This window comes from Chrysemys picta, chromosome 1 (assembly GCF_011386835.1).
Source record: "Chrysemys picta bellii isolate R12L10 chromosome 1, ASM1138683v2, whole genome shotgun sequence".
NCBI lineage: Eukaryota > Metazoa > Chordata > Testudines > Emydidae > Chrysemys > Chrysemys picta.
This window is the reverse complement of record NC_088791.1, coordinates 142,976,818-142,993,943: the sequence shown is the minus strand read 5'-3', so window position 1 is coordinate 142,993,943 and position 17,126 is coordinate 142,976,818. Positions and strand designations below refer to the sequence as shown.

At 49.7% G+C, this 17,126-nt stretch overlaps 1 long non-coding RNA gene across 1 annotated transcript; it reads right to left on the bottom strand.

Annotated features, from left to right (window-relative positions):
- Positions 1-5,732: 5,732 nt before the first annotated feature.
- LOC135976487 (uncharacterized) lies at positions 5,733-8,177 on the bottom strand. The gene is made up of 2 exons (XR_010593630.1): positions 7,998-8,177; positions 5,733-6,908 (listed from the first exon to the last, which is right to left on the bottom strand). It is a non-coding gene; the product is annotated as an uncharacterized LOC135976487 (long non-coding RNA).
- Between the last annotated feature and the right edge of the window lie 8,949 nt (positions 8,178-17,126).

Genomic DNA, 17,126 nt, shown 5'->3' with positions numbered 1-17,126 from the left:
AATGCCAGGTGCACTGAACTGCAGCTCTTCTGGGCTCGCCAAGTAGCATATGGGTCTGGGGGCAGCAATATTCATACAGCACAGCATAGCCTCTCACCACTCTCATATGTGGCCCCTCTCAATGGGAAATGTAGCAATTGGCTCTCTGTGCTGGGAGCAGCACTGGCCCATGGGCTTCCCAAGCCCTTTCAGCACCAGGCTCGAACCTCCTTACCCTGCTGCACTAAAGGACTGCCTGTGTAACTTCTCCCTGTGGAAAGACCCTGGCTCAGCTCTAAGGCCTAAATATTCAGAAGCATTCACTGCTTTTGGGTGCCTACCAGTGTAGGGTGACCAGATAGCAAGTGTGAAAAATTGGGATGGGGGTGAGGGGTAATATACCTATCTCATAGAACTGGAAGGGACCCTGAAAGGACATCGAGTCCAGCCCCCTGCCTTCACTAGCAGGACCAAGTACTGATTTTGCCCCAGAATCCCTAAGTGGCCCCCTCAAGGATTGAACTCACAACCCTGTGTTTAGCAGGCCAATGCTCAAACCACTGAGCTAGAAGAAAAAGCTCCAAATATAGGGGCTGTTCCTATAAAATCGGGACATCTGGTCACCCTACACCAGTGTGAAACACTTGCGGGTTGAACACCCACATCTTTCCTGGCCTTCAGAAGGAGGGCTAGGCAGGTGTAAACTTCCTGCCTGTTGTTGGAGCTTTCCAGCCTCAGTGCTACATTTCTTCAGCTGCAGTGACACCTAGTGCTGAATCCAGAGCTGTGTACCCTTTGACTCTGTTTTCTTGCTTTCTCAAAGTTCACAGCATATGAAAAGAGCCCAGGAGCCGTGGCCTGCTTGTCTTTGAGTCATAGCTGCGTCGTGACACTCAGGGCCCTAGCTCCAGACAGAGGGATTTCATTCTGTCTCTAACGTGGCAAAGCTGTCGTTGAGCCAAATTTCTAAAGATGAATTTTTATTGGCACTTGTAGCTGAGGCCAAATGGGGCTAGATTCTTTAGTGTCCAAGTTTGAATTTGCAAGTGTCCCCCTGCTATTCCAGTCTTGTGCTCCCCACACAGCTCTGCCAATGCCCCTCAGTCCTGCCCTGCAGCCCCCTGTTATTCCAGTCCTGGGCTCCCCACACAGCTCTGCTGATACTTTCAGGTCAGCATAGTGGCATAACAGTACTGTGTGAGCATTACGAAGCACTGGGTATATTTTCTGACTGCAATACTACGAGCTGTGAAGCAGAAGCTTCCACAACCACCTGCTGTGCACTTGAAGTAGTCCTGGGACTTGCCACCTTCCCTTTCCCTCACTGCAAGCTGAGGTTGGAGACCTGTTTGTACTATTGGTGCTCGGGCTCAGGCCCAATTACTAGGAAAGAAAAGTGGCTGGGAATGAGAAGTTTTCCAGCTGTTTATTACACTCAAGTGATTAGACCTGAGACTCCTAACCCTATCCTGTGGTTCCATTCTTTAAAATGGCCCAAGGGATGGGGCTTCCAGTGAGAGATCCCTCCACCAGCTGCTAGACCTTTCTGACATGAGCAAAAGTTTTCTGAAATCTGGTCTGACACACTGACATTGTTCAGTGTGAGGATACAGTCATGGAATTCCCTTGTCTTGCATGATACCTATTTGTCATGCCCTGGCATCCTCCCACTATCTGTCTTACGTCATGCTGGGGCAAAGCTACTTATGCAGTCTTAGCCTGTCAGACTAGTTATGGTGATGGTATCATGCAGTTTACAGTATTATCAACGCCTAGCCTTCAAAAACCAGGCCCCCAAAAGCATGAGATTAAAAAAAATGCACCATAAGTTCTTTTATTTTGCCTGCTGGTCTCTGAGCCTTTGGTGGACATTCTGTTCCCATTTCAGGCTTTTCCCCGCCACTAGGAGGGCTAGTGACTTTTTTTTTAATGAAAGCTGAGATTCTCCCACAGTCAGGTGGCTCCAGGAGCAAAGGGCTTAAGGAAAATACAGACTGTGAGATGTGTGATAATAGTTAATTTCAATGCTGGTTCAGCCTGGAATCAAGAAGAAGCCAAAAAGGACAGAGGGGCGTGAGTAGAATGGGATGAACTGGGACACAGGTTGTGGAGCTGGCAAATATCTTAAATCTCACATCCCAGAGTTTGTCAAATGTTCTCCATTAAGTAATATTGAAAAGAGTTGGACACAGTTGCTATCAAACCAGTCAAGTGTTCAGATTTCCACGTACAGCCACTTCCCCTCGTTTTAACAGCATTTGAATGTGTTGGTAAACAGTTAACGGTGTTACTTCTGCAGCCATATTAAGAGATTTGAAAATGCTGCATTTGATTCTAACTCAGTTTATATCAGTCCTTAGGCGCTGCTCTGAGCAGCAACGTTACAGAACAGGAGAGAGAGTAAAAGAAATTCCTGCCTCTTTCACCTTCTTTAGACTTGAACCCAGCTCCACTCCTGGTCCAACAAACCAGCCCTGGGCACTCAGCCAGTGAACAGCTGACAGTTCACCAGCTAGAGCAGATGAGCTGGACTGATCTGGGAGCTGTGCTCCTGACAGAGCTTCAGCTATCAGCTCTCTCCCTCTCCCGCCCCAACCTGACAGGAGGCAGGGCAATGGGATAACTAGAACTGAACTGTTTTGGAAGCACAGCTAGCAGCTCAGCTTCTCTGGTAACTTCCAGGCCAATGCTCTGCAGTGTAGTTTCAAAATAAATGGATAACTTCATATTTCAAGTTATGCCCCTAAATATAGTTACATTAGATCAAAGCTTGGGGCCTCTGTTAAATTTGCGTTGGCTATTCTACAAAACGAGGTCAATGTAAGTTGACTTGCATCAACCTACTGCATGTGTCCCTACTCACATTTGTCACTATCTGATGTAAGTGTCCCTGCTACAGTGATGCACTAAAACTAACTCCCTGAACAGCACAGACCTATGGTCGACTTACTGAGAGTGTAGCATGAGTGTAGACACTGCATGAGCTGTGGTAGCCCTAACCATCCTCCAGCAACTGTCCCAAAATGCCCCATTCCCTATGACCGGGACTGCTCTGTTCACAATTGTATCTGCCCCATCCCCTGCCCAGCGGTCACAGAGACTGTAAGCCAATCCCTGAGTATATTTGAAATGCCTGTTCCTGGCAAGCATACCTAGCTGCACTCCTGCCTGGAGCAAACAGGAGGTATTGGATTTCCTGGGCCTGTGGGGAGGCTGTGTAAGCTCAGCTACAGACAAGCTGTAGCAACATGGATCGCTACAAACAGATTGCATGGGGGATGCAGGTAAAGGGGTACCCCAGGGATCAGCAGCAGTGCCGTACAAATGCAAAGGGACTGTGCCAGGGATACCACAAAGCCAGGGAGGCCAACAATCAATCTGAAGCTGAGCTACAGACCTGCTGCTTTTCCAACGAGCTGCATGCCATGCTTGGTGGAGACCCCCCCATCAGCAGCCTGCACACCACTATGGCTAAAACGGAGGAACCCAAGTCAGAGGCCCCTGCCATGAATAGCAATGCGGGGGGGGGGGGGGTGTTTGGAATTCAGCCACATCACGAGCCTGTTCAAGACTCTGCCACACTCTACCCAGTCCTGCCAGCCAAGCATGAACAAGTCTGAAGAAGGGGAAGGGTCCTCCGGTAAGTGTGTGCATTTAAAAATGACACTTGGCCCAGGATTTTCACTGTTACTTGTACTAGAAGAGGTAGTGGTACAGCAAACAGTGGTAGAGTTATCTGCTTTTCATGCTCTGTAGGGCTAGGAAGGGGGGGCGGAGGCTGGTGGAGCACTTTGTTTATGTACATAGACATGTATATATATATAGCTTCCTACTGTATTTTTCCACTGCATGCATCTGATGAAGTGGGTTTCAGCCCATGAACGCTTATACTCAAATAAATTTGTTACTCTCTAAGGCCTTGGCTACACTTACCCGCTAGTTCGGCGGCTGGCAATTGAACTTCTGGGTTCGACTTATCGTGTCTAGTCTGGACGCGATAAGTCGAACCCGGAAGTGTTCACCGTCGACTGCGGTACTCCAGCTCGGCGAGAGGAGTACCGCGGAGTCGACGGGGGAGCCTGCCTGCCGAGTGTGGACCAAGGTAAGTTCGAACTAAGGTACTTCGACTTCAGCTACGTTATTCACGTAGCTGAAGTTGCGTACCTTAGTTCGAATTAGGGGGGTAGTGTAGACTCAGAGGGGTAGCCGTGTTAGTCTGAATCTGTAAAAAGCAACAGAGGGTCCTGTGGCACCTTTGAGACTAACAGAAGTACTGGGAGCATAAGCTTTCGTGGGTAAGAACCTAACTTCTTCAGATGCAAGTACTCCTGTTCTTTTTGCTGATACAGAGTAACAGGCTGCTACTCTGAAATACATCAGCTGTGGTTCTCACAGGTCAGTGTGTATGTGTAGCCACAAGAGACTACATTTGTGCACTGAAACAGTTGTTTGCCAACTTTCCAATTTTAAAGTTTTGTTCCGTTAATTTATGTTAAACGTTTGTATTGCATTGTCTGTTTTTGCACATTGTTTTTCTGCAGTGTTTTTGCCGCTCAATAAAGTTCTATTTTTTAAAACAAAATGATCATTAGTTCACAAGACATATTGCAGAATGCATAGTCATACTCAAAGTACACAATACTACTAACTACATAACTATTGTTTAAATTAGCCTCTGTACCCGATGTAACACTGATTTTTAAAAAAGACTCCAGAGGCAATCCTAGCAATTACAGGCCAGAGCCTGGACTTTAAGACCCTGAGACGTGGTCCCAAATGTATACACCACAATTATACAGCCTTAGGCTAAACCACAGGCCAGCTGCAGGTGTCTAATTGTAATATAGACCTGCACAAAGGTATCTCACAAAAGTGGGTCATTGAGCAACAAAATGGCAGACAAAATTCAATGTTGATAAACGCAACAAAATAATTCCAACTATACATACAAAATTATGGGGTCTAAGTTGGTTATCATCACTCAAAAAAAAAAAAAAGAGATTTTGAAATATTCATAGATAGTTCTCTGAAAATATCTGCACCAGCAGTCAAAAATGCTACTAGAACATTAGGAACCATTAGGAAAAGGGATAGGTAAAACAGAAGATATAATAATGCCCGAGATAATTCAATGGTATGCCCACATCTCAAATACATTGTGCTGTTCTGGTCGCCCTAGCTCAAAAAAAGAGATAGTAGCATGTAAAAAGGTTCAGAGAAAGACAACAAAAAGTATTAGACTGTTCAGCCTGGAAAAGAGATGAGGGGATATGATAAAGGTCTATAAAATCATGAATGATGTGGAGAATGTGAATAAGGAAGTGCTATTTACCCCTTCACTTAACACAAGAATGAGGAGGTCACCTAATGAAATTAATAGGCAGCAGGTTTAAAACAAACATCAAGAAGTGCTTTTTCACGCAATACAGAATCAATTTGTGGAACTCCTTGCTTAGGGATGTTGCAAATGACAGAAGTATAACTGGATTAAAAAAATAGATAAGTTCATAGAGGATAGGTCCAGCAATGGTTATTAAACAAGTTGGTCATGGGATGCAACCCCACATTCTGGGTGTCCCTAAAGCTCTGAATACCAGAAGTTGGGAGTGGATGACATAGGATGAATCACTCAATAATTGCCCTGTTTCCGTCTGAAGCATCTGGCACCAGCCACTGTTGGAGGCAGGATACTGGGCCAGGGGGAACCATAGTCCATTCTTATGTTGTAAATGGAGAGCCCCACAGAAATCATAAGATCAGAAACACACCCATTTTATTTCTGTGTTCAGTAAGCACTACACAATTCCTAACCGTACCCAAAGCTTCAGGACAGTCCAGTACAGAATACTACTGTGGCTAATCATTAACGTGCCCTTTCAGAACTCTGCTCAGCCACAAAGCTCCAAACTGAATTTTTGTAATATCTAGCTGTTAAAAGTCAGGTGATAGCTGTACAGCCTCCGTCCGTCACCCTGATAGCAGCTGTTCCCCCTTTGCCTCACAGGACATATGCAGGACATAGCAAGCAGTTATAACCTTTCGGAAGTTTTTCTCACTGAGCTCTGATCTAGTGAATAAACGTAACCAATGTATCAAAAGCACATTCAACAGTAATTCGGCACCTGCTGAACTGGTAGTTGAATGTATCTTTGGTGCTGTTGAGCTGTCCAGTGTCCAGTTTCATGAGCCAAGGGAACAAGGGGTTGGCTGGGTCCTGCAAAATTACTACTGGCATTTCCTTCTCACCAATGGTAATCTGTTGGGAAAGAAGGACCCTGCTTGAACTTTCTGAACAGGCCTGTGTTCTTAAAGATACTGCATACACCTTCTCTGACCAGCCCAAACTGATGAAAGTAAATTTTCCCTGGTGAGCCAACAATGCTTAACCCTAGAAGAGGGCATTTTTTGTTGATGTACTCCGTGTCAAGGTGGGTTGGTGCCAAAATAAAGAACTGCAGTTTGCAACAAATTCATCCACTATGTCCTTGTAAATGTCACAGTCCTATGTAGAAGGAGATGATTAAATGGCCCTGCACACTTGCATGACAATGGCCCCTGGTGTGGGTTTTCCAATTCCAAAAATCTGGCACTGGAAGTTTCCAGAGTGCAATTGCCACTCGCTTCGCCACTGTTGGTGTAGCTCTCATTCTGGTGTTCCAGATCTGGAGGGCTGAGGTGAGTTCAGCACATAGCTCCAGGAATGTGGCCTTTCATATCTGAAAGTTTTGTTGCCATATAGTTCTTCCCAAACCTACATACAATGCAATCCTTCTAGTCAGTGCTTGTTTCGCCCAGAAGCAGTGCTCCACTGTCAGCAGCTGCTCCGTGAATGCTACGAACAACTTTGAATTGTTTTTTGCTGTGTCCCTCAGCAAACTGTCCTCCAAGAAATCAGCAAGTCCCCTTTTGTTGTGGTACTTCCTGTGGCTCTGTAAATGCAGGAAAACAATTGATCACAGTCCTCTCAATAACCGCCATTTACATTTTTGAAGACTAAATAGGGCCAGTTTCTTTAACCTTTCCCCATCGGCCATGTTTTCTAAACCTTTTATATTTCTGTTATTCGTCTCTGGACACTGTAATTCGGCCACATCTTTCCTAATGCCAAATAGAACAGGACAATTACTTCCTGTATCTTACATATGATACTCCTGTTAATTCAGCCCAAAATTTTATTAGCTCTCTAATGAGAGCTCATGTCATCATTATTGTGAGATCTATGTTTAGGTGATGGTTAAGGAGTTATGTATGTGTGCTGAAAGAGCTGTTCATAAAATATGTTTTAGAGGCAGAGTTGACAAACAATTTCTCTGTCAGACGTAGGATGTTTATTGTCCTGCCTCCGTTCATATGTAAATTAAGAATTGTACAGCCAATACAATGGAAGCCCTATTTTCATATGAAAGTCAAGAGGAAAAACAGGTCATTGGGGGAGGTGAAAGAAACAGGACACCGAGAAGATAGTTTGGAACCAGCACCGAAGGAAGGAGTCTGTCTTTGAGCATCAATGAGTTTAGGAAAAATGAGGAGAAACAAAAAGACATTTTGTCATCCATTTAGGTAGGAAACTCCTTGAAGGCCGTGGGGTGTTCATGAAAACTTGGACACTGGTTCTGATTACTAACCATCACCTCTGCCAAAGAGTGACTCTTTGGGAGATAATCTACTCTATTGAAAATATAACCCTTCTGCCAGGTGGAGCAGGCAGCAACCAGGGCCTGGTACAATATCTGGGGGCGGGGGGAGGGGTTCCTGTTCAACAATACAGCACAGAACCGGCTCACGCCGTCAACTCAGTGACCTGTGGAAATTACACACTACCCCGGGCACCTCTGAGAGGCAATACTTCCTCACTCAAAAGCACAGCATCTAAAAATAAACTTTTAATGAAAGGTGGGAATCACTTGACATTAGGGAAAATGCCACAAGCAGGAGTCATAATCATAAAATTGTGAGTAGGACACCGCCCCCCCCCCCCCCCCCCCCCCCCCCCCCCCGCAGAGTGTGTGCGGCAGTACCTCATGTCGATGTGGTCTACGACCGTTTCATTTTCTATGCCTCGCTCTGCTCTCTCATCACACCCCACTGACAGCGGTTGTCCTGGGTCAGTGAGGACCAAGAATTCAGACGTACAGCTGTGTGAATTCACCTCTCACCCGGGAAGACGACACCTTGTTTGTTCTGCCATCTGAGCACATGGTCAGGCTGGCTGCCCCACCCACTGCAATTCATCACTGCCAGTCACCCTGCCATCCACGTTCGTTTCCAACAGCCAACGTGCTGCTGACTGCCTCAGAAGCCACCATTCTACTTGTTGGTCACCTTTTGCCACCTGGCTCTCTGCAGTGACCTCTGCAGGTCAGTCCATTAAGGTTCCACCCAGTTCTCAGTGCTTTTCAACTCCCATGTCTACACTACGGAATTAATCCGAATTTATATAGTTCGAATTTTGGAAAAAGATTGTATAAAGTCGAATGTATGCGGCCACACTAAGCACATTAATTCGGCGGTGTGCGTCCATGTACCAGGGCTAGCATCGATTTCCGGAGACTCAAAGGTCTGCAGTGAGCCCTCACAGGTCAGATTGGTAATGCGCGTGTGCTTTCTCAGCTTGCGATTCTGGGCCTGCCTGCCCCACCCATCTCCCGGGGTCACTCGGACAGTACCTGGGGCCCAGAGGAGCAGTGCTAAGATCAGGAGATGTCTCCATCTGGTGGCATCATTCTCCTGCGCTGGCTCCTTAATGCTCTGTGCTTTCTTCTCTCTCTACCTCAAGGTAGGGAGCCAGAAGAGCAAATACACTACTCAGCAGGAGAGGAAACTCGATGGTGTTATTTCACAGGAGAGATTTACCAGTTTTCCACCTCGATCCTCGCTGTACTTTCTTACTTGTCACTTTCATGAATGTCCTTGACACTGATGTCTGTGCCCCCCTCTCCTGGATGGCACGTGTCATTAGCCCACCACCACTGAGATCACAGATGTTAGAACAGCTCCATTCCGTTCACTGTGGAATATGGAGCTTGAAGGAAATTGCACGAAGCTATTTTTGGTGGCCTTCATTGGACAGTGCTATTGAAGAGCAGGCAAGAGCTTCTATGTCATGTCACGGTGTGAGGAATGCACCCCAGTGGGCACCCCTCCATCTATGGGCTGGTCCGAAAACCCGTGGCAACGTAGTCACGTGGACTTCGCTGGCCCCCTTGAAGGACGCGTGTTCTTTGGTGGTGGTAGACGCCCCTTCTAAATGGCCAGAAGTCGCTATAATGCAGTCCACTACTGCAGAGAGTACTAGCCAAAAACTTTCGGTCTGCCAAAACAAGTTGTGAGTGACAAGGAACCGCAGTTCGTGTCTCAAGAGTTTCAAAAGTTTAGGAAGGCAAACGAGATACACCACATCGCTTCATCACCTCAGGTGAGACACCAAATCAAGCATCACCAAGAGTCACCTGTTCCTGACTTTTCCCCTCCATTACTACCAGCAGCAGAGAAACCCCACTGCCCGACACACGTTGCTACCCCCATCCTCACCCAATCGCCCTACGAACCCTGAGCCCAGTTTCAAGCCCGCGACCCTTTGGGGGGCAACAGCACCAGAAGTCCGCCGTAATCCACCTAGACACAGAAGGACTCCTCGTCGGCTGGCTCTTTAGCTAGGGCGAACCCATGGTTACGGGGAGGCAGTCTAGCCTCCTTCTCTAGTTTAGTGCTTGTTTTATTTAAGGGACATGGTAATAGAATCTTGTGTTGTATGGCAAGTGATTTAGATTAATAGGGGCTAGCCCAGACAGTTTTGGCTGGCTGTTGGTTAGTTGTGTGGGTGGCAATAAATGACTGCTTCAGGCTTTACAGCACTCTGTATCGCCAGTGATTTCTTCCTAAAACTATTGCCCCCAAGGATATAACACCTTAGACTCACTGCCAAGGTTATTTATTTATTTGCTTTGTTTCTTGTTGCCTTCCAGTTGTGGGTCCCACCTACACAGAGCAGCCACCCTTCTTCACAAATAAAATGTGAAGGTCAGGTCCACAGGGCTACACTTGATTTACAGCAGAGACATGCATAAAGAGAGAAAGCCCGAAACATGCAGACAGAAACTCACAAATGGAAACGCAAGTGGGGAAAGGAAGCCCCGCTCCTTGTAGAATGTATAGGCCCATCTCCTGCACTCCCCCTAAAAGCACAGACAGATGACATCTCACAGCACGGAGCAAACATAATTGGTGGAAACTACTGCTGGGATGTGGAGACATCCTCTCCTCCCTGTGCTGATCAGCTGGGTCGGAGGGATCAGCTGAACAATGCAAGGACTGGGGGTAGGAAAAGTAGGTGCAGAGTCCCTTGTCCAGAAGACACACTCATCTCTGAGACGGAGCGGAAGGGGGTGTCTGGAACTTCTTTCTCCCTTTATCTCCACACACACTAATCTGTCACGTAGGGCATCATCTAAGAGCTCTTTAAATTCACTGTTTTCTGCAAGCTTTCTCAAAGTGGCTACAAATTATACAAACTATTTTGTTTTCTTTCTGGTCTCTTTTGTGGAACCGATATCTTTCAGCAATTACCAGTGGTTTTGGAGATGGGACACCGGGATTTCCACAATGGCACTGTAAGCGTTAGTCTCTGGCTTAAAAGTCTTAGCCCCCTACAACACTTAAGAATAGTGGCACCTTCTTCTCTTGTGTAATGTCATTTGCAATAACAAAATGCTCAAAACGATCAGCATATACATGCCATTGCGCTGTAGTCTCCTCAAAAGATTCCAGTGCCCCTTCAAGTAGAGCCATGGTTTTGTTTCAGTTTGCACAGTCAGGGCAAAGAAGCCAGTTCTCACCCCCTTCCAGCAGCAAAGAAGGATTTTTTTGTTCCTTAACTTCTTCTTTTGTTGCTCGAGCAGCACAGAGATCCCACCCTCGTCACCACGTTGTTATATCCTTGGGGGGGCGGGGGGCAACAGTTCTAGGAAGAAATCACTGGAGACACAGTAAACATTGAAGCAGCCATTTATTGCCACCCACAAAACTGGCTGGGCTAGCCCGAATAATCTAACTCATAGCAACACAAGCTTCTATTACCACAACAACCAAATACACAACATCAGAGCCTGGCTCAACCGACTCAGGCTTGTGGGATTAGTACTATAGGGCTGAAAACTTCACTGCAGATCGTCCCACTCAGCCTGGAACCTGGACTCCAAAATTCATCCAGAGACTGAATATAGACACCGCTCTTTTTAGCCCTGTAGCACAAGCCCCACGAGGTCAAGTTAGTTACCCGTGCTCTGTGACTCGATGTCATGAGGGTTTTTTTGTGTGTGTGTGTGTGTGGGGGGGGTTATGCAGTATAGACATACCCCCCCAGGAAAAAAACAGGTGGTTCGAAGTCTGGGCACTAATTAAGATGAGAGAGCGAGAGCGAGCGAGAGAGAGAGAGAGCGCAACAGAAAGGAAGGAAGAAAACATGAGAGAAAGGATAGAAGAGACAAAGCGAGAATGAAAATTGAAGACGTGGAGATAAAGAGAAAAAAAAAAGAAAACAACACAGTGACCTTCCCGCTGCAAAACACTGCAGTAATCGTATTCTATTCTAGGCTGAGATCCCACTTCCTTATTAATTGCACTTACGACATGCACTGAAGCTCTTACATCTGGGAATTACTAAATAGTTCAAGATCCAACAATCTCTAGTGGAGACCTTCTTCTTACCCACAAAGCCTTCTCTCTGTCCATCCCAGACACTCAAAGATGATGCAACATGGTCTCCAGTGAGCCCCTCACAGGTCAGCTTCGGTTATGCGCGTGTGCTTTCTCAGCTTGCGGTTCTGGGCCTGCCTGCCCCACCCATCTCACGGGGTCACTCGGACTGTACCTGGGGCCCAGAGGAGCAGTGCTAAGATCAGGAGATGTCTTCACCTGGTGGCATCTTTCCCCTGCGCTGGCTCCTCTATGCTCTGTGTTTTCTTCTCTCTCTACCTCAAGGGAGGGAGCCAGAAGAGCAAATACACTACTCAGCAGGAGAGGAAACTCGATGGTGTTATTTCACAGGAGAGATTTACCAGTTTTCCACCTCGATCCTCGCTGTACTTTCTTACTTGTCACTTTCATGAATGTCCTTGACACTGATGTCTGTGCCCCCCTCTCCTGGATGGCACGTGTCATTAGCCCACCACCACTGAGATCACAGATGTTAGAACAGCTCCATTCCGTTCACTGTGGAATATGGAGCTTGAAGGAAATTGCACGAAGCTATTTTTGGTGGCCTTCATTGGACAGTGCTATTGAAGAGCAGGCAAGAGCTTGTATGTCATGTCACGGTGTGAGGAATGCACCCCAGTGGGCACCCCTCCATCTATGGGCCTGGTCCGAAAACCCGTGGCAACGTAGTCACGTGGACTTCGCTGGCCCCCTTGAAGGACGCGTGTTCTTTGGTGGTGGTAGACGCCCCTTCTAAATGGCCAGAAGTCGCTATAATGCAGTCCACTACTGCAGAGAGTACTAGCCAAAAACTTTCGGTCTGCCAAAACAAGTTGTGAGTGACAAGGAACCGCAGTTCGTGTCTCAAGAGTTTCAAAAGTTTAGGAAGGCAAACGAGATACACCACATCGCTTCATCACCTCAGGTGAGACACCAAATCAAGCATCACCAAGAGTCACCTGTTCCTGACTTTTCCCCTCCATTACTCCCAGCAGCAGAGAAACCCCACTGCCCGGCACACGTTGGTACCCCCATCCTCACCCAATCGCCCTACGAACCCTGAGCCCAGTTTCAAGCCCGCGACCCTTTTGGGGGCAACAGCACCAGAAGTCCGCCGTAATCCACCTAGACACAGAAGGACTTCTCGTCGGCTGGCTCTTTAGCTAGGGCGAACCCATGTTTACGGGGAGGCAGTCTAGCCTCCTTCTCTAGTTTAGTGCTTGTTTTATTTAAGGGACATGGTAATAGAATCTTGTGTTGTATGGCAAGTGATTTAGATTAATAGGGGCTAGCTATTGAAGACCAGGCAAGAGCTTGTATGTCATGTCACGGTGTGAGGAATGCACCCCAGTGGGCACCCCTCCATCTATGGGCCTGGCCTGAAAACCCGTGGCACGACATGCACTAAAGCTCTTACATCTGGGAATTACTAAATAGTTCAAGATCCAACAATCTCAAGTGGAGACCTTATTCTTACCCACAAAGCCTTGCTCTTCACTAGTTCTCTCTGTCCATCCCAGAGACCCAAAGGTGATGAAACATGGTCTCCAGTGAGCCCCTCACAGGTCAGCTTCGGTTATGCGCGTGTGCTTTCTCAGCTTGCGATTCTCGGCCTGCCTTCCCCACCCATCTCACGGGGTCACTCGGACAGTACCTGGGGCCAGGAGGAGTAGTGCTAAGATCAGGAGATGTCTCCACCTGGTGGCATCTTTCTCCTGCGCTGGCTCCTCTATGCTCTGTGTTTTCTTCTCTCTCTACTTCAAGGGAGGGAGCCAGAAGAGCAAATATACTACTCAGCAGGAGAGGAAACTCGATGGTGTTATTTCACAGGAGAGATTTACCAGTTTCCACATCTATCCTCACTGAGATCAGCACTTGGATCGAGTACCGCTCCTTCTCGTCATTGAGGTCCAGATCTCGAGATCGGCACCAGCACGACCGTAGATGCTCCCGTCGCTCTTATGGCACCGTGCAGTCAACGGCGACCTCGGCCTTGGCACCCAGCCGCCCGTCCCTAAGCCGCTCCAGGCTCCAAGAGCAGCCTGCACCACTCGGCACCCAAGCCAGGCAAGGGGCGCCATGGCAGGGCCAATGGTGTCAATGGGCACCGTGGCCACAATTGCCAACTCAGGCAATATCCTGCTCGGTAGCCGGGGCATCCCAGAGCCATTCGGTTTCCCCCCTCGACAGAGTCAGAAGTCGACGGGCACCGGCCTGGACTCGGTCTTGGGAGTCGAACCAGCGGCACCCCCGCACGCCCTCTCGCTGGCACCGGAGGAGACCATAGCGGCACCTCCGTCCGTTTTTACAAGAGGACTTTAAAGCTCACCAGGAGCTCCTGTAAAGGATAGCCTCAAATCTCCAACTCCAGGCTGAGGAGATGGAGGAGCCGTCGGACACCCTTTTCAATGTTCTGTCCTCCTTGGCACCAGGCCGTGTGGCCTTACCCCTTCACCAAGGGCCAACATATCGACTGACCTGTGGCAGACCCCAGCTTCCTTGGTGCTAGGGCCGGCTCCAGGCACCAGCCCACCAAGCTTTTGCTTGGGGCGGCACCTGGAGGGGGGCGGCTGGGCGTTCCGGCCCCTGGGGAGAGCGGGGCCACGTCCGGGCTCACTGCCCTCCCCCCGGCGCTCTGGCCACCCTCCCCCCCCCGGCGCCCTCCCCCCCCGGCCGCCGGGGGGGGGGGGGAGAGCGGCGAGCCCTGGCTGGGGCTCGCCGCCCTCCCCCCTGCGCTCTGGCCGCCGGGGGGAGGCTTGCCGCCCTCCTCCCAGGGATCCGGCCGCCCTCCCCACGGGGCTCCGGCCGCCCTCCCCCCCCCCCCCCCCCCGGGGCGGCAAAAAAGCCAGAGCTGGCTCTGCCCGGTGCCCATCGCCAAGAAAGCAGAAAAAAAGTACCTTTTTTCTAAGGGACATGAGTACGTACTCCCTCCCGGCACCTAACTCCCTGGAGGTGGAGTCAGTCAACCATCGGGAACACCACGGCCAGCCTGCACCCACCCCCAAGGACAAAGACGCCAAGAGACTTGATTCTTTTGGCAGGAAAGTTTATTCTTCTGCGAGCTTTCAACTTCGGGTGGCCAATCACCAAGCCCTGTTGAGCTGCTATGATTTTAACTTGTGGGGATCTCTACCGAAGGTTGAGCCCCTTCTCCCAGAGCGGGACAAAAAAGAGTTCAAGGCTCTGGTGGAGGAAGGGGCAGCAGCGGCGAAAGCAGCCCTCCAAGCCACCTCGGACGCGGTGGACACGAAAGCACGTTCTTTGGCATCTACCGTATCCATGTGAAGGGCATCGTGACTTCTCCTGTCTGGTCTGTCTGCAGAGTCAGTCTCACCTTCCCTTCGACAGGAAAGCACTGTTTGGGGACCAAACTGATGTTTGCCTGCAAGGGATGAAAGACTCCCGTACCACCCTGCAAACTCTGGGCCTATATGTCCCTCCAGCAAAGGACAAACCTAGGCCGCAGACCTCCGCTCCCCCCGCTAGGGGTAGATATGAACCCCCTCCTAAGCAACCGAGGGAGCAGAGATGCAGGTCTCAGCGTCAGTTGCACTCAGCCCCGCGACCAGGCCCCTCGAAGGGCAAGAGGCAGGGGAAGAGGCGGTTTTGTCTCTTTGCGGGGTGCCACTGGGCCTGTTGCCACGGACGCCCCCCAGTTAATAAAGTTTGTGTTCTGCAACCGTTTATCTGCGTTCTGAGTGCAGTGGTCCAGTATAATGTCAGACCAGTGGGTCCTCAGCCCGATTTCCAGGGGCTATACGTTGCAGTTCGCCTCACCCTCCCTCCATACCCACCGCCCCGGGAGGACCTCGGGGATGGGGAACATGCCGCCCTCCTAAACCAAGAGGTGGCTCGCCTTCTCAACCTGGGTGCGGTGGAGAGGGTACCGGCGGAATTTCAGGGCAAGGGGTTTTATTCCTGGTACTTCCTGATCCCAAAGGTAAAAGGCGGGCTCCGGCCCATCCTCGACCTGCGGAACCTCAACAGGTTTATGGTCCGCTACAAGTTCCGCATGGTATCCCTGACCTCCAGCATCCCCTCCCTAGACCCGGGGGATTGGTTTGTGTCCCTGGACCTCGAGGATGCGTATTTCCACATCCATATTTTCGAGGGTCACAGTCACTTCCTCCGCTTCCTGGTAGGGTGGGACCATTACCAGTTTGCGGTCCTCCCCTTCGGCCTTTCCACGGCCCCCAGGGTTTTTACCAAATGCATGACAGTGGTGGCAGCCCACCCCCGGAGGAACGGGCTCCAAATTTTCCCTTACGTGGATGATTGGCTCCTCAAGGGCAGCTCTCAGTCCCAGGTGCAGGCCCAGATGCAATTCCTGCTGTCCATGTGCACGGGTCTGGGCCTTGTGGTGAACGAGGCCAAGTCCATGTTGGTACCGGCCCAGCGCTTACACTTCATACGGGCTCTGTTAGCCTCCTTAGAGGCCACAGCCTCTCTTCCCTGGGTCAGATTCAAGACACTCAAAAGTCTCGTAGCCTCAGTCACAACCTTTCCCGTGACGACAGTGTGACGTTGTGCAGTCTATATGGTCTTATAAAAAATATAAGTGAATATAATGTAACTGCAAGGGTGTGCCTTCAACTCCTGGGTCACATGGCAGCATGCACGTCCGTGGTGTGACATGCCAGACTCAGAATGAGACCCCTCCAACTCTGGTTGGCCTCCCAGTATTCCCAGTCCAGGGACAGCCTGGACAAGATAGTCACGATGCCACCCTCCTGAGCAATATGCTAAACGGGATCCCCTTCCGGGACACCCCTCCCTCACTAGACTTGGTGTCGGATGCCTCGGACCTGGGCTGGGGAGCCCATATAGGGGACATTCAAACCCAAGGCAGGTGGTAGGCCTTGGAATTGTCTCTGCACATAAACGTCAGGGAGCTCAGGGCAGTACGCCTGGCGTGCATAGCGTTCAGTTTGCACCTTCGCGGGAAGGCAGTCAGAGTCCTCATGGACAACACGTCCGCGATGTATTACATCAACAGGCAGGGGGACACGTGCTCCTCGGCCCTGTGCCAGGAAGCCCTGGACCTCTGGGAGTTTTGTATAGCCCACGATATCTCCCTACGGGCCTTCCACCTACCCGGTGCATGCAATGTGCGAGCCGATCACCTCGGCATGGTGTTTTCCCACCAATGCGAGTGGTCACTCCACTGGGAGGTCGCCCATCAGCTCTTCCAAGAGTGGGAAGCTCCCGGAGTCGACCTCTTCGCTACCACCCAGAACAGGCGCTGCCCTCAGTTCTGCTACAGGGCAGGGGCAGAAAGGGAGGCAATCTCGGACGCATTCCTCCTCCGGTGGTCAGGACAACTGTTCTGTGCCTTTCCACCCTTCCCCCGGATAGGCAAGGTTCTGTAGAAAGTAAGGGCAGACAGGTAGAAAGTAAGGGCAGACAGGTTGAGGGTTATCCTCATAGCCCCGGATTGGGTCCGTCAACATTGG